The sequence below is a fragment of the Rhinoraja longicauda genome, chromosome 5, assembly GCF_053455715.1.
Source record: "Rhinoraja longicauda isolate Sanriku21f chromosome 5, sRhiLon1.1, whole genome shotgun sequence".
NCBI lineage: Eukaryota > Metazoa > Chordata > Chondrichthyes > Rajiformes > Arhynchobatidae > Rhinoraja > Rhinoraja longicauda.
In genome coordinates, this window is record NC_135957.1 from 70,093,264 (window position 1) to 70,111,403 (window position 18,140).

At 41.4% G+C, this 18,140-nt stretch overlaps 1 protein-coding gene across 3 annotated transcripts in view; it reads left to right on the top strand.

Moving 5' to 3' along the window:
• Nucleotides 1-6,039: 6,039 nt before the first annotated feature.
• LOC144593734 (bcl-2-associated transcription factor 1-like) overlaps nucleotides 6,040-18,140 on the top strand; it is a 44,551-nt gene continuing 32,450 nt past the window's right edge. For 2 of the 3 annotated variants that reach the window (XM_078399736.1, XM_078399738.1), the window contains exon 1: nucleotides 6,040-6,163. The gene's annotated coding sequence lies outside the window, so the exon portion shown is untranslated. Of the gene's footprint in view, nucleotides 6,164-7,065; nucleotides 7,137-18,140 lie in introns of all 3 variants that reach the window. The other variant, XM_078399737.1, reaches the window with a different exon arrangement.

Genomic DNA, 18,140 nt, shown 5'->3' on the forward strand with positions numbered 1-18,140 from the left:
GAGGTTGGTTTTAGAGAACCTGAATTGTTGCTGCTGGATCTGGAAATGCCCTGAGGTAATTTTTTCACTTCTGTCTGACTTTTGTGTCTACCAGTGAGTTAAACTGCTCTGTTAACCCCATTCTGCCTTCTCCCAATAACGTCTGACACCCGTACTAATTGCGAATCTATCTATCTCTGCATTAAAACTATTCATTGACTTGGCCTCCACAGTCTTCTGTGGCAACGAACTCCACAGATTCACCACCCTTTGCCTAAATAATTTCATATTTTGATCATAAGTGAAATGCCTGCACTTTTCCATCTATCTCTTTTCTGGAAACAAATGGAATGCAAGAGCATTGGCAAAAAAACATTTCATTCATTGGAAACTTTTTCTTACTTTCTTTATCAGATTTGCTCTGTCCCCAACTGCCCCCTCCCTGAAGGAATCTTAAGACAGCTACTGTTTCAGTCCCAACTTTGACTTTTTAATAGCTATTAGAAATCTGTTGCTGTGGATAAAACAACATTTTGGTCTGGTTATTTCCCCCCTAGTGCATCATGTATTGTCTACTGAAAATATCATAAGGTCATAAGTGATAGCAGTAGAATTAGGCCATTCAGCCCATCAAGTCTACTCCGCCATTCCATCATGGCTGATCTATCTCTCCCTCTTAACCCCATTCTCCTGCCTTCTCCCCATATCTTCTGACACCTATACTAATCAAAAATCTATCTACCTTAGCCTTAAAAATATCCACAGACTTGGCCTCTATAGCCTTCTGTGGCAAAGAATGGCACAGATTCACCACAGATTTCTTTGACTAAAGAAATTTCTCTTCATCTCCTTCCGAAAAGAACATCCTTAATTCTGAGGCTATGACCTCTCTTTCTAGACTCTCCCACTAGTGGAAACATCCTCTCCACATCCACAATATCCAAGCCTTTCACTATTCTGTGTGTTTCAATGAGGTTCCCCCCTCATTCTTCTAATCTGCAGTGAGTAGAAGTCCATTACCGACAAACACTCATCATAGGTTAACCTACTCATTCCTGGGATCATTCTTGTAAACCTCCTCTGGACCCTTTCCAGAGCCAGCGCATCCTTCCTCCGACATGTCTTGATTACATAGACATAATTGGGCTTTGTATTGGACTGTGAATTCAGCTATATGACTGCAAGAACTAAATAAGTTCTGTAGCCACAAATGACAGTTTTGAATAAATCATTCATTAAAAAATCTCAGATTATTTCCTGCATAATGTAATCATTAAACCATCATTGGATTACTGTTTGCATATGGTCAAACAACTATTCAAATCTTTTAAATATAAACAGAGCCGTAGTGGAAAAGGGTGTTGCTCTGCTTGAAAGGCAGGTTTACATGAATTAATGTCAGTACCGGCATAGACAATAGACAATAGGTGCAGGAGGAGGCCATTCGGCCCTTCGAGCCAGCACCGCCATTCAATGTGATCATGGCTGATCATTCTTAATTCAGTACCCCGTTCCTGCCTTCTCCCCATACCCCCTGACTCCACTATCCTTAAGAGCTCAATCCAGCTCTCTCTTGAATGCATTCAGAGAATTGGCCTCCACTGCCTTCTGAGGCAGAGAATTCCACAGATTCACAACTCTCTGACTGAAAAAGTTTTTCCTCATCTCAGTTCTAAATGGCCTACCCCTTATTCTTAAAAATTGTTGATGTTACTGCTAGGATTTCGAACGAAAATTCATTTCTCCCACTTGGTCTGGCAACAGGCTTGTGTGGCCGATTTGGATAGTGGCCCACCATGCCCACCTGCTTAGTTGCTCCAACCATATCCAAATCTCAATCTAAAGTAGCATCTGCAATAGGGTCACAGAACAAAAGGTCGTTTTGTTCCAAATCAAAAGGATTGCTTATTGGAGCGAGTGGCACAGGGAGTAATCTCGAGATTATAAGCCTGAAGGACTTTCTTTGTAGCTTTCTACCTAACCACCTATACTTTTTGTGCAGGACTTACTCTCTCCTATTTACCTATATTGTTTATTTCTCAGTGGTTCATGACTTCTGGCTGCTCGCCCTCCCTTTTCAGAATGTTCTGTCGGCTTTGAAGCCTTTGCATATGTAATAATCATCTTAATTTCCATTTGAAGCTTCCATGAAAATTTGTTTGGCTGTATTGATTCAGAACTGACGGCCTTAGTGTTCAGTAAATGTACTGTTCAAGGCTGAGACTGTCAAGGTGACATATCTTAATACGCTCAACTGAGTGTGAAGCCACACGAGGGGCAGAAATGTTTGTTCTTCCCCCACAATAAAAGGCCCTGTTCCTGTGCAGTACTACTGCTCCATGTTATACAGAGATCAGTAGAATTTAGAGATACAGCACGGTAACAGGTCCCTTGGCCCACTGAGTCCACGCCGACCAGTGAACTTGTACACCAACACTATCCTACACACATCAGGGACGTACACGCCACTGGAGTTAAATGGGATTACTGTGGATAGGGTGAGCAGCTTTAAATACCTGGGAGTCCACGTCACAGAGGATCTGACATGAACAACACACATTGCCGTACTGGTGAATAAGGCAAGGCAGTGCCTTTACCACCTCAGACAGTTGAGGAAATTTAGAGGAGTCTCTCTCTGAGGATCCTTCAGTGCTTCTACTCTGGGGCTGTAGAAAGCATCTTGTCCGGGAACATCACAATCTGGTTTGGGAACAGCTCTGCCCAGGACAGGATGGCTGAACGCACTATGGGAACTACACTCGCTCCCCCCTGCAGGACCTATACATCAGGAGGTGCAGATCCAGAGCCAGCAAAATTATGAGGGACCCCTACCACCCCAGCAACGGACTGTTCCAGCTGCTACGGTCAGGCAAACGCCTCCGCTGTCACGCTGTGAAAACAGAGAGGATGAGACGGAGTTTCTTCCCACAGGCCATCAGGACTGTTAACTCTCATATCACCAGGGACTAACTTAATTTACTGTATTCATTTATTTTTTGTGATTAAAAAAAATAATCCTTTCTGTTTTGTAGTTTTAGCACAATCCGCAGGCGTTGCCACTTTCATTTCACTGCACATCTTGTATGTGACAAATAAACTTGACTTGACTTGAATTTACAATTCCAGCAAGCCAATTAGCCAACAAACCTGTATGTCTTTGGAGTGGGGGAGGAAACTGGAGATCCCGGAGAAAACCCTTGCAGGTCACAGGGCGAATGTACAAACTCCGTAAGACACTAGGTGGGCACAAAGTGCTGGAGTAACTTAGTGGGTCAGGCAGCATCTCTATCTCTGGACAAAAAGGATGGGTGATGTTTTGGGTCGGGGCCCTTCTTCAGACTGAAAACAGGGGATAGTGAGGGGGTGACGAAGTGGAGGCAACTAAAGACCAAGACCAATCAAGGCTGGCCACAAAGGACCTCAGGCAGGGCAGTGCCCGGTAGGCCCATTGTCGGCCAGGTAAGGTGTGATGTCAAGAGGAAAACAATGTGGAGAACTATGGAACTGGTTGAACTATGTGGAGAACTATGGAACTGGGTGGCGGAAGGGGAGGAAGCGGAGGAGGGGTTAAGGGAGTGTAAGTAGAAGTTACCTCAAAATGAGAGAATTCCATGTTCATACCAGTGGGTTGTAAGCTACCCAAGCAAAATACGAGGTGCTGTTCCTCCAATTTGCGTGTGGCCTCACTCTGGCAATTGAGGAGGCCCAGGACATAGAGGTCAGTATGGGAATGGGAAGGGGAGATGAAATGGCTGGCAACCAGGAGATCGTGTAGGCCTAGGCGGACAGAGTGCCAACGTTCAGCGATGTACGGGAGCCCAAATCGAGAACACCAGGTGCAGTAGCTGAGGCTTGAGGAGGTACATGTGGGAACCTCTGTCTAACCTGAAAGGACTGTTGGTATCATTGGATGGAGTTTAGGGAGGTGGTATAATGACAGGTGTTGCATCTCCGGCGGTTGCAGGGGATAGTACCTGGGGAGGCGCTGGTTGGGTGGGAAGGAGTTGTGGAGGGAACCATCCCTGCGGTCTGCGGGTCAGGCAGTATCTTGGAGAGAAGGAATGGATGACGTTTCAGGTCGAGACCCTTCTTCAGACTGATGTAAGGGGAGGGGGCAGGATAAAGATAGAATGTAGTCGGAGACAGGAAGACGTGGGAGAACTGGGAAGGGAAAGGGGATAGAGAGGGAAAGCAGGGACTATCCCCTCCCCTTCCCAGTTCTCCCACTAGTCTTCCAGTCTCCGACTACATTCTATCTTTGTCCTGCCCCCTCCCCTTAGTCAGTCTGAAGAAGGGTCTCGGCTCAAAACGTCACCCATTCCTTCTCTCCAGAGATGCTGCCTGGCCTACTGAGTTACTCCAGCATTTTGTGTTTACCTGTAGTGTTTAATAGTCTGATGGCTGTAGGGTAGAAGCTGTTCCTGATGTTACAATTTTCAGGCTCCTATATATTTTTCCTTATGGCAAGGGTGAAATGAGGGTGGTGTGGGTCTCTGATGATGCTGGCTGCCTTTTTGAGGCAGCGACTCCTGTAAATGATGGTGCGGAGGTCAGAACCTGTGATGGGCTGGGCAGTGTTCAGTACATTTTTCAGTCTTCTTCGCTCCTGAGCATTCAAGTTGCTGAACCAGGCCATGATACAACCAGTCAATATGCTCTCGACTGTACACCTGTAGAAGTTCAAGACCACTGTTCCCGTCTTTGCTCCTCAATTAAACTTTTGAATCCATCAGTCGAGAAGACTTGCAGAGCATGGTCTCAAATTAGCCTGCAAAAATTAACCCACAGTCAACTTTTGCTTTATCATGCCATGTAAGCATTAATCCTAACCAATGTACTTGCAGCAGACACATTCTCAGTGCAGACTGGTGCCAACAAAAGTTGTGTGTCCAATGGAGAACCCACAAATGCTACAATTGGCTGTACCAGTGGTAAGAATGAGGGCCCAATCCCTTAATGGCTTAGAAAGACATTCCTTTCCTGTTGCTTATTAGAACAGAACAATGCAGCACAGGAACAGTCCTGCGGTACACAGTCTGGGCCAACATGATGCTAAGATAAACTAATCTCCTCTGCTTGTACATAATCCGTATCTCTCCAATCCCTCCCTGCGTTTTCATTTGATGCCCTAGCATGGTATCCGAGATGTCCTCATTCTTCAGAGACCGTGGGTTCCTCCCTACTGTCATAGATGAGGGCCTCACACACATCTCTGTGTCCCGTAGTTTTACTCTTACTCCCCCTCCCTCAGACAACGACGAAGTTCCCCTGGTCCTCACCTTTCATTCCACTATCCTCTGCATCCAATACAGTGTCCTCCAACATTTCCGTCACCTCCTAAGGGATCCCACCACTAATCAGATTTTCCCATCTTCACCCCTTTCCTACCTTTGATTTAAACCAGCATCTGCAGTTTTCTTCCTACACATTAAACACCACAGCCTCTAAATAAGCTCTGAACTACATAGACTTAGGTGCATTGGTTTTGTCCTTTGTCTTATTATTGTTTGTTTGTTTTTATGTATTTCTATGTACTATATGTGTGTGTGTTTATATATACAGATATATTTGTTTATATATATACATATATATAAGTATATATAGAAATATGTGTGTGTTCATATATATATATACACACACTGAACTTTGCTTTCTCATTTATTATATGGTTTACAATGAACTATGTTTACATATTCTGTTGTGATGCTGCAAATAAGAATTTTATTGTTCTGTCCCGGACATACGACAATAAAACACTCTCTTGACAATCTCGATTCCTTGAATTTCTTTTAACCTTTCACAAGGTGATGACACATAGCTCTCTGCCTTCAACCGCGGGTGGCAGGGACCGGGATACCAGGCTCCGTAAAGTCCGTGTAGAGCGCCGCTCTCTTGGCAGGTGATGGAACTGCAGTGGGTTGGCCAGCGCTGGAGACAGGGCCACCTGCCCCAGAAACTCCGTGTGGAGAGCGCCCCTCCTCTGGCAGGAGCTGGTACTGCCGCGGGTTCAGGCCAGGAGCCTCACCCCCGATACTCCGCGTAGAGCGCCCCTCCCCTGGCTGGAGCGGGAACTGCAGTGGGTTTGGCGAGCGCTCGTCAAAGGAGATCCGCTGCCCGATCGCCCCTGTTGTTCGGGAGTCAAGATGGCGTCCGGTTGCGTTTGATGGATGCCAGGAATTGGCAGGTTTGTGCCAAGACGCGAGCGGGGAAATCACATCTAGCTGCCCACACAAGTCGAGGGTCGAGTGACCGGGTGAACGAGTAACATAAGTCGGTTTAATGGCGGGCTGCGGGGGTAATAGTCGCTCTACCCGCTCCCGGGCGCAGCGCCGTGCGGAGCAGACGGTTCAAAATGGCTTTTCTTCGCCTGCGCCAGGAATCAATATTATGGCGAATTAAATGTCCCCACCAGCTCCGGCCGTCGTCTGGGTGTCGGGGAGCCATTGAACGTCCAATGTAAACCAAATACGGGTTTGTCCTGACAGTTAAACAACCATTTTTTCCCTGTCGTCGACGCGCTCTGTTGCTGTAATTGGCGTTTATTTGCGGCTGCCAGGGCCTGACTTCAAGGAGGGCTTGTTCTCAGTTTTGGGAATGGTTATGTTTAATAATTCCATGTGTACTATGGAAACACAAGCCTGAGTTTATTACTATCTAGGAGTGCAACCTCCGTCAACAGGCGGATAGTTTAATCGGCGTTTAAAATACTTTTTCATATTTAATACGTGCACTTTTATTAATTTCCCCATCTGGGTCGCCAGGACGAAAAGTGTTATCGGGCGATTAGGAATGTTTCCCTACTAGTTAATTTTAATATATTTTTTAACCAATAGCGACAGTCATAATTTATGTTCTTCACATAAAAAAATGTTCGTGACTGAGGAGTTACTAAACCAGAGAATACAAAAATAGGCGCGGAACTATTCAATTCAAAATGTATACTTCTCCCTCTTGAGTAGTTTTTCCCCTTTAAAATGAAGTTGTGATTTTTTGCCTTCATTGGGTGATTATGCTGAGAGGTGAAATATTGGGCCTATTTATGGAAATTATTTTTAGCCATTTAATTTGTGTTTTCTCCATCCCTAGGGCATAATCTCTACGCTGTTTTCCAGTACGTTAATCAGTAATTCAAGGATACGATAGCTCTTTATTTGCAGGTGAAATGATAAAGATCAAATTGAATGTTTTTTAAACGTTTTCTGTGTTTTATTGGTTTGGTTATTGTTCTCTACTTAAATGTGTAAGGTGAAAACATTGGACTTCAGCACCATGGAAACACAAGCAACATTCCATGGAGGGAGAAGGTGTCATCATTCTCAATTAGCCCAATAGAAATAATTGTTGTCGGCCCACAGTGGTGAAAAATAAAAATAAGTCCAAAAATAAAGAGCAGCCTCCTCACATGTCATGGTGAAGGGACAGTTTTAAAAAACAAATTCTTATGCAATATAGGAAAAGCAGGGCTGGGTCTTTGTAAGAGTTTAATGAAATGAACTGAAGGATTAAAGCATTGTGCCTGGATTAATATATGCACAAACTTTCCTCCTTTAACTAATACCTAAAATATTGCCCTTTTATATACAAGACATTTTTAGCAATAATTTCAAAAATATTTCCCAATAAAATCTTAGTATTTTAAACCTTAAAAGGAAAACAAAACTGCAAATGTTTTGAGTGGTGGTAGATATTTAAATCAAAATGCATATAACATGTAAGATGTTTTCTACTAAGATTTTTGCATTTTGATAAAATGGTGAGAAAAAAGTCACATCATGGGCAGTAAGCGATTTTCTATTGAACAATAGACCAAGTTTTGATCTATACATGCCAATCGCCCAATGAGGGACTCGACCTGAAACGTCACCCATTCCTTCTCCAGAGATGCTGTCTGTCCCACTGGGTTACTCCAGCATTTTGTGTTTATCCCCTAAATTTGTGATATGAGTGATTGGGACAAGCTATTCATTCTGGAAGCTGAAAAAATCTTTATTCTAGCCTATACATATTCATTAAAGTTGGTCAAGAATGGAAACCTAGCCACGTTTTATGCCAAGTACGGTTAGTACTTTTATCTGCAAGTGAAATAAATTATTTCAGCACAGTCTAAGTAATATATATACAGGATAGTTTGCATGGCATAAGTACTCCCAAGATAAACACTGAGTCATTGAGAGAAGGCTCGCCTTTACTCTTAACTTTTCTATTGTAAAGGCAAGAAGACACTAATTGGTGTTATCTACAGACCCCCAAATAATAGCCCGGATGTAGGGTGTAAGATGCAGCAGGAGTTAAAACTGGCATGCAAGAAAGGTAATGCCACTCTGGTGATGGGGGATTTCAATATGCAGGTAGACTGGGAAAATCAGGTTGGTTCTGGACCCCAAGAAATAGAGTTTGTAGAGTGCCTCCAAGATGGATTCTTAGAACAGCTTGTAATGGAACCTACTAGAGAAAAGGCTATTCTGGATTTAGTGTTGTCCAATGAACCAGATTTGATAAGAGAACTCGAGGTAAAGGAACCGCTTGGAGGTAGTGATCATAATATGATTAGTTTTAATCTGCAATTTGAGAAGAAGGAGGTTAAATCGGAAGTGTCAGTGTTGCAGTTGAACAAAGGGGACTATGAAGGCATGAGAGAGGAGCTGGCCAAGGTAGAATGGAAAGGGATCCTAGCAGGATTGACGGTGGAACAGCAATGGCAGGAATTTCTGGGCATAATCCGGAAGACGCAGGATCATTTGATTCCAAAAAGGAAGAAAGATTCTAGGGGGAGTAGGAGGCAACCGTGGCTGACAAGGGAAGTTAGGGATGGAATAAAAATAAAATAAAAGATGTATAACACAGCAAAGAGTAGCGGGAAGCCAGAAGATTGGGAAACTTTCATAGGACAACAGAAGGTAACAAAACGGGCAATACGGGCTGAAAAGATGAAGTACGAGGAGATTCTGGCCAAGAATATAAAGGACAGTAAAAGCTTCTTTAGATATGTTAAGAGAAATAGAATAGCAAAGTCAAATGTGGGTCCATTGAAGGCAGACAGTGGTGAAATTATTATGGGTAACAAAGAAATGGCAGAAGAGTTGAACAGGTACTTCGGATCTGTCTTCATTATGGAAGACACAAACAATCTGCCAGATGTACTGGAGGACAGAGGATCTAGGGGGGTAGAGGAACTGAAAGAAATTTTCATTAGGCGAGAAATAATATTGGGTAGACTAATGGGACTGAAGGATGATAAATCCTCTGGGCCTGATGGTCTGCATCCCAGGGACCTCAGGGAGGTGGCTCTAGAAATAGTGGATGCATTAGTGATCATTTTCCAATGTTCAATAGATTCAGGATCAGTTCCTGTGGATTGGAGGATAGCTAATGTTATCCCACTTTTCAAGAAAGGAGCAAGAGAGAAAACGGGGAATTACAGACCAGTTAGCCTGACTTCGGTGGTGGGAAAGATGCTGGAGTCAATTATTAAAGAGGTAATAACGGTGCAATTGGATAGCAGTAAAAGGATAAGTTCAAGTCAGCATGGATTTATGAAAGGGAAATCATGCTTGACTAATCTTCTGGAATTTTTTGAGGACGTGACAAGTAAAATGGATGAAGGGGAGCCAGTGGATGTAGTGTATCTAGACTTTCAGAAAGCCTTTGATAAGGTCCCACACGGGAGATTGGTGACTAAAATTAGAGCACATGGTATTGGGGGTAGGGTGTTGACATGGATAGAAAGTTGGTTGGCAGACAGGAAGCAAAGAGTAGGAATAAACGGGTCCTTTTCAGAATGGCAAGCAGTGGCGAGTGGAGTGCCGCAAGGCTCGGTGTTGGGGCCGCAACTGTTTACCATATATATTAATGATTTGGAAGAGGGAATTGGAAACATTAGCAAGTTTGTGGGTGACACAAAGCTGGGTGGCAGTGAACTATGAAGAGGATGTTAGGAGGTTGCACGGTGACCTGGACAGGTTGAGTGAGTGGGCAGATGCAGTACAATATAGATAAATGTGAGGTTATCCACTTTGGCGAAAAACAAGGAGGCAGATTATTATCTCAATGGAAAGGGGGAGGTGCAGCGAGACCTGGGTGTCCTTGTACACCAGTAACTGAAAGTTGGCGTGCAGGTACAGCAGGCAGTGAAGAAAGCTAGCAATGTTGGCCTTCATAACAAGAGGATTTCAGTATAGGAGTAAAGAGGTTCTTCTGCAGTTGTATAGGGCCCTGGTAAGACCACATCTGGAGTATTGTGTACAGTTTTGGTCTCCTAATTTGAGGAAGGACATCCTTGTAATTGAGGCAGTGCAGCGTAGGTTCACGAGGTTAATCCCTGGGATGGCGGGACTGACATATGAGGAAAGATTGAAAAGACTAGGCTTGTATTCACTGGAGTATAGAAGGATGAGAGGGGATCTTATAGAAACATATAAAATTATAAAAGGACTGGACAAGCTAGATGCAGGAAAAATGTTCCCAATGTTGGGCGAGTCGAGAACCAGGGACCACAGTTTTAGAATAAAGGGGAGGCAATTTAAAACTGAGGTGAGCAAAAACTTTTTCACCCAGAGAGTTGTGAATTTGTGGAATTCTCTGCCACAGATGGCAGTGGAAGCCAAATCACTGGATGGATTTAAGAGAGAGTTAGATAGAGCTCTAGGGGCTAGTGGAATCAAGGGATATGGGGAGAAGGCAGGCACGGGTTATTGATTAGGGACGATCAGCCATGATCACAATGAATGGCGGTGCTGGCTCGAAGGGCCGAATAGCCTCCTCCTGCACCTATTTTCTATGTTTCTATTTAAAATGGAATAAGTTTTAATCCAAAATCTCCAATTGTGTGATTAGTGTTTGGGGACATAAAATTTGTCATAACTGGGTAACAGAAAACTTACTTAATGAACATTGGTTTGGGCATTATTTCATTTAAAAAATCTCTTTGAAACTTGAACTTAAATTTCAGGAAATGTATATAAGACAACTTGTGCAATCTAACCTTGAGATAAGGGGCATACGACTCAATTCTATGGGAACTAAAATCATACTCTTATGCTCCTCATGAAGATTTATTTTTCAAAAATAAAGTGTGGTGCTGTATTAATGTATCATTTGTTTTGGATTGGAAGGGTGACAAAAGATTTTGATTGGTTAAGAGCAGAGTTAAAATCCCTTTTGGAATCCCTTTTGGAATCTTTGGAGCAACTGAAGTGTCAGGAAGGGATATAAAATAGAGCTGGTCTTTTCAGGTTCAAAATTCCATTGAGAAGTCTCTTCAGGTTTTTGTTCTTGGCATTAAATTGAGTTGCACAGTGCCAGGTTTGCAGCAGTTGTGGTAATTGAAAATGGATAATTGAAATAATTGAAAATGGATACATTGATTTATAATGATAGATAATCACTGTGGAGGTAAAATGAAACCCTTACGTCGTTTTGAATGCCTGTGATTAAGTTTCAAAGTCCGACCACAGTGATCCAAATTTATTTCTGAGATAAAGTTACAATTTAATGGCGATTCACCAGTGGGAAAAGATCAGGTATCAAACATAAAAAGTGGGCGGGAATAAATATCTTAATCATCAGTATCCAATACAGTATTAGAAATTTTGAAGTGAAATTTCTCAATTAAGAAATGTTCATTTCATGCGAGTTTCTTTCAGAGCTCTTTCTCTGAATCTAATGAAATTCGTGTACTTAATATTCTTCATGTTTTTCAACGTCTTTGATTGATTTAATGTGCATTATGCTTCATTTGAAATTAATTCTCATTAAAATAATTGGTTCTCTCAAAAATTGAAAACCGCATGAACAAATTAGTTTCCTTCATTGTTGCGTGAACTTTACCCTGACATTACAGTTCCTTGCAATCAGGTTGGTGAACCGAAACATTGATTTGTTTTACAAATAAAAGGAATACTGTTGAACTGACATTCAAATTTTAAATAAACTGGAATCTGTTAAAGTTCCAATCATTCCTCCCTCATGCACACATTGATTTTCCCTGAATGAAAGATGCCTTAAGACATGCAAATATTTTTAAAAAACAAAAAATAGTCTTATTACTTCAATTAGTCAATTGAAGGTGGTGGAAAGCTTTTGATGAATACAACATCTCAATATATACCCAATAAATATACTGCTGGCTATTTTAAAGAAGGTTCACTTGGGGGTAGCTATCTTTGTAGATGACAGCATCTACGGTATATTTGGATATTCAGTTTTACATTCTTTTAATTTAATTACTTTGAACAAAATGATATTTGAAGGGCATTCCAATTTCAACAATTTTAACTTAGTTTTGGTCAGTTTGGTTTCTATTTACTTGTATTTTTTTTTCAAACTAGATTAAGGTGTAAGATTAAGGTGTAACATTTTGAACAACAACGATGTATTCTGTCATCATAAGGTCATAAGTGATAGGAGCAAAATTAGGCCATCCCCGGCCCCATCAAGTCTACTCCTCCATTCAATCATGGCTGATCTACCTCTTCCTCCTAATTCCATTCTCCTTCCTTCTCCCCATAACCCCTGACACGCGTACTAATCAAGAATCTATCTCTGCCGTAAAAATATCCATTGACTTGGCTTCCATGGCTTTCTATGACACAGAATTCCACAGATTCACCACTCTCTGACTAAAGAAATTCCTCATCTCCTTCCTAAAGGAAAGTTCTTTAATTCTGAGGCTATGACCTCTAGTTCTAGACTCTCCCACTCGTGGAAACATTCCACGTCCACTCTATCCAAGCCTTTCACTATTCACTAAGTTTCAATGAGGTCCCCCCTTATTCTTCTAAACTCCAGCAAGTACTGGCCCAGTGGCGTCAAACGCTCATCAAATGTTCACCCACTTATTCCTGGGATCATTCCTGTAAACCTTGTATGGTTCAGTAATTAAATTGATATTGGTAGTAAAATAATGTGGGAAAAGTAAAAAAGATTGATGTATTAAAACAATAAATTATCTTTAATGTCAAAGTTTAAAGTCTTTTATCATATTGTCCAGTTATTAGAATAAATACAAAATGTATCTTTTGTCTGCAGAAGTAAAACCTTGGGTGGCCATTCAAAAGAAACAACCTAAATTTTCTAAGTTGTAATGTAACTTTTGGTGTAGATCTTCAACAACAAACTACCAATGAGGTGTTGGCAAAATAGTTTTTTAAGTGATTTATGAGGTCATCTGCTTAGTAACGCAACACTTAGTTGAGATTTTGTTCCAGCCTGTAATCTGATTGTAATTGATTAGAGATGACTTACCTCAATTATATAGGACCCTGGTGAAACTGCAACTGGCGTATTGTGTACAGATCTGATCTCTCTACCCAAGGAAGGAAAAAAGGTGTGGAGGATGTGTAGTGACGGTTCACCTAATTAATTTGTAGTTAATTAATTGCAAGAGGAGAGATACTAAGCAGATTGGGCCAATATTCTTCTTAAAAGAACAAGATAATTTAATTGAAGCATAGAATATTTTTTACAGAGCTCAACATGATCGATGTGGACTTGATATGTTCCTTGGTAGAGTATTTATCTCCATGGATCACAGCATTGTGTGAAGGGGACGTAATTTAAGATGCAGGGGATGAAATTTATTCACAAAGAGGATAGTGAATATTTGGAATTTTCTGCCCATAGTGCTCTAGAGGCTCAATCAATGGATATTATCAAAATCGATTTTGATGAACTTTTAAGTCCATTGGGGATTGGGATTAGTGCAGGAAGTGTGCTGAGGTAAAAGATCAACTATTACGTTTATTGCCTCATATGAATGTTTCCAACATTTTCTGTTTTTTTACTTCCATCAACTGCAGTTTTTTAATCGTCAAAAAAGTCAGTGTGATCGTATTGAAAGATGTAGAAGACAAGATTTACGAGGATGTTGCCAGGCCTAGAGGGTCTGAGCTATAAGCAGAGGTTGAGTAGTCTATTCCTTGGAGCGCAGGAAGATGAGGGGTGATCTTAGAGAGGTGTATAAGATCATGAGAGGAATAGAACGGGTAGATACACAAAGTCTCTGGCCCAGAGTAGGTGAATAGAGGACCAGAGGACATAGGTTTGAGGTGAAAGGGAAAATAGGAATCTGAGGGGTAACTTTTTCACACAAAGGGTGGTGGATATATGGAACAAGCTGCCGGAGGAGGTAGTTGAGGCAGGGATGATCCTAACATTTAAGAAGGGGTTAGACAGGCACATGGCTAGGACAGGTTTGGAGGGATATGAACCAAATGCTGGCATGTGGAACTAGTGTAGCTGGGACATGTTGGCCGGTGTGGGCAAGTTGGGCCGAAGGTCCTGTTTCCATACTATATCACTATGACACAAGGGCAGAATGAGCTATTCCTTTTTCTTAAACTATTAAGTATTTTAATTGCACTTTTATAATTACCAGTAGTTCTATCACAACATGATAGTTCTCAAGAATTTTTGTGTTATAGAAAATGACATTTGAAAAACAATTGTGTCAGTAACGGAATTTAGGGGCCAGAGAATTTCAGACTTGCAATAACAAACATTTTTCCCCGTGCAGGATTTTTAAAACTAAAAGTCTTTTTAATAGCTTTTAAGTTTGTATTTGTTACTGTAAGCTTAAATAAGGTTGTACATTACATTGTAGTTTAATAGTGTATGGATGAACGTGTGTCAACAGAAGTGCTTGCTTCTGCGGTGAAACTGATAGACTGTTATGAAGAGACAATGGTGTCTTGATTAGTGCAGGAAAGTTACATATAAACAATATTTTCTCCAAAACTTTATTTTTGCAAGACAACTTTTCTCTGCTTGTCAATTTCCAATGTAACTGTTACATGGTTTACATAGTTTTCAAGTCCCCTGTCAAAATCGTATTACAACCAGTTCAGCCAGCATAATATAAAGTGTTTCCCATCAGGAAAGATGTTGTTGAATGCCTTAAAGTCCATATGGAACACCATCCGCTGCCCTACCCTCATCAGATACCTAAGTTGTTATGTCAAAAAACATAATCAAGTTTGTAAGACTTGACCTGCCCTGGACAAAACCATGCATTCACTCCTTATTTCACCCATTCACTTTTAAAAGTGAGTAAATCCTAGCCTCTTGGATGAACCTAGCAAATTCTGCCCCATATGTCTCTTGCACATAAGATAACCTACTCAACATTGAGGAACTTAGTCACACTCAAGGACAACCCTGTTGCTTTTACATATTTCCATAATCTGTCTCCCACTGGTTATTGTGAGGTTTATAGCATAATCTCATCAGAGTGATTCAGTGAATGAATCCTCCAGTATGTCCTTTTAGAGTGCAGTTGTGATATTCTCCCTGATGAGTTGGAATGAAACTCCTCCCTCTTTTATCCATCTCTTAGCATGTCTGAAACATCAAAACCCTGAAATATTGAGCTGCCAATCGTGTCCCTCCTGCAACCAAGTCTCTATAATGGCCACAACTTCATGGTTCCATGCACTGCTCCAGACTCTTGAGATCATCTGCTCTACCATAATACTCCTTGCATTGTATGTGTAGGAAGGAACTGCAGATGCTAGTTTAAACCAAAGACAGACATAAAATGCTGGAGTAACTCAGCGGGACAGGCAGCATCTCTGGAGAGAAGGAATGGGTGACATTTTGGGTTGAGACCCTACTTCAGACTGAGTCAGGGGAGGGGGAGATACAGAGATAATGAAGTGTCAAGTGTGAGAACGAGACATCAAGGAAATCAAGGAAAATTTGGAACAGTCTGTCCCTGATTAGATTTTATCTCTGTTTGCTTTGTTGTTACCTTCCACCTAACAATGTTCTATTCTACATTTTCCTGATCTCCACCCCCTTTGATGTCTCGTTCTCACACCTGCCACTTCCTTATCTCTGTATCTCCCACTCCCTTGACTCTCAGTCTGAAGAAGGTTCTCGACCTGAAACGTCACCCATTCCTTTTCTTCAGAGATGCCATCTGTCCTGCTGAGTTACTCCAGAATTTTGTATCGCTCCTTGCATTGTACTTGCACTTCATCCCTGATTTCCCATATCTGACAGGGGAGCATATTATTCTACTGACTGTGCCAACTCCCCCCTTAATACACAACTTAAAATAAATCTCGTGGACCAGAAGGTAAACCTTATACACCTTACCTTAGACTTATCTTGTATGTGCTCACTCTGAGAACAGGTCCCTACCTGTACTTGAAATTTTAAACTGCTCTGGCCCCTCCTTTCTGCTGTGAAGACTGCTGGGAAAGTACCATTAAAACAGTGGATGGTGAAATAAAGAGGAGGAGCACTGATTGCAATTAACCAAACGATTTAGATGCACCTTTCTAACACTTATCATAATCCAGTTGAATAACTTTGGAAGTGTAAATAATTAGGTTACTTTTAACATTAGATCATTGCTGTGTCTTTTTTCAATACATTTTTCTATGCCTAAACTTGTCCTCCAGCGAGTAAATTCTCTGTTTGAAACAAGGATAAGAAAGACGTTGGCATTTCAATTATGTAAAAAGTTAAAATGATATTTGTAACACTTTGTGTCCATTAATACAGCTGTTGTGTGCTATCTGATACAAACCTTTAAAAAAAAAAAAGAAACAAAAGTAGCCATTTTCAATTTGCAGGAGAAAAAAACACATCGAAGAACAAAGTAACACTATCTCAATGCCTATTTATCTCACCACAAAGAAGCCAAGGTCTGATCTCTAGCTGAATTTACGTAAAATTCCTAATTGTTCAGACTTCAGCCACATGTACTTAAACTCTGAATGCCTCTTGGCCTTGCTGATTTGAAACAGTTTTCTCTCCATTTTAATTTAAAATTCATATCTTTGTTAAGAATTTTACCACAAATAACTTGGGCAGCCTCATGCATACTTTTAATCTCTTTTGTTCATCAATTCTTTAACTTTGACGTTCGTGTCCATTCCTCAGCTTTTGTTGTGAGCAACACTGATGAACTATTATTTTTTAATCATTTACCTTCTCTGACCTTTGAAAACCTAGAAACCCATTTCTTTCAACTATCCCAGAGCTCCCTCTGTTATTGAAGCATGAATTCTTCATTTTCTGAAGGATCTCAGCATTCTTTCTCATAATCTCTCAAATACTATGTTAATATGTTATGTTAAATATAGTGGTGTTAATTTGAATTTGAAATCTTCAGTGGAGATGTCCCAGTTTTAGCAGCAGTTGCACATTGTAAGTTGTACATTGTAACATTCCTAACCTTGTACAGCACGATATTTGTGTTCAACTGGCTGAATTGATATTTTTGTTTCTTGGCTAAATATTGCCAGATCCCATTTCAAGAATTAAATGCTGCGGGAAGGAATGACAACATAATCCTTAGGATCAAGCTGGTATAATTTCTCTATTCAAGATGCCATGGATTATTTGAAGAAGGAATGATTTTTTTCAGTGTTTTGTTCAGCAATGTCCCTCAACCAGTACCTACCCAAAATTACAATGGTTGTTTATCAGTATGTGCAAACTATCTGTTTTATTGAAGGTAGACACAAAATGCTGGAGTAACTCAGCAGGTCAGGCAGCATCTCTGGAGAGAAGGAATGCGTGACTTTTTGGGTCGAGATCCTTCAGACTGATGTCAGAGAGGGCGGGACAAAGATAGAATGTAGTCAGAGACAATAAGACTAGTGGGAGAACTGGGAAGGGGGAGGGGGATGGAGAGAGAAAGCAGGGGCTATGTGAAGTTAGAGAAGTCAATGTTCATACCGCTGGGGTGTAAACTACCGAAGCGAAATATGAGGTGCTGTTCCTCCAATTTGTGCTGGGCCTCACTCTAACAATGGAGGAGACCCAGGACAGAAAGGTCAGAATGGGAGGGGGGATTGAAGTGCTGAGCCACCGGGAGATCAGGTAGGTCAAGACGGACTGAGCAGAGGTGTTCAGCGAAACGATCGCCGAGGCTGTGCTTGGTCTCGCCGATGTAGAGAAGACACACCTGGAAGTCTCTTCCAGAAGTGGCGGCGCTGCCCTGCAGCTGCGGCTCGCCGGCAGTCTGTTTGTCTTTCTTCTTTCTTTGTCTATTTGTTAGTGTTAGATGTATGAAATAGCCTATCTTTAGCTGTGTATGTGTGGGGGGAAACCTTTAAAAAAATCTCTTCCTCAACGGAGATGCGACCCATTCCGAGTCGTATCTCCATTTGCGCTAAAAAAATAAAATTTTAAACGCGGGGCCTTCCATC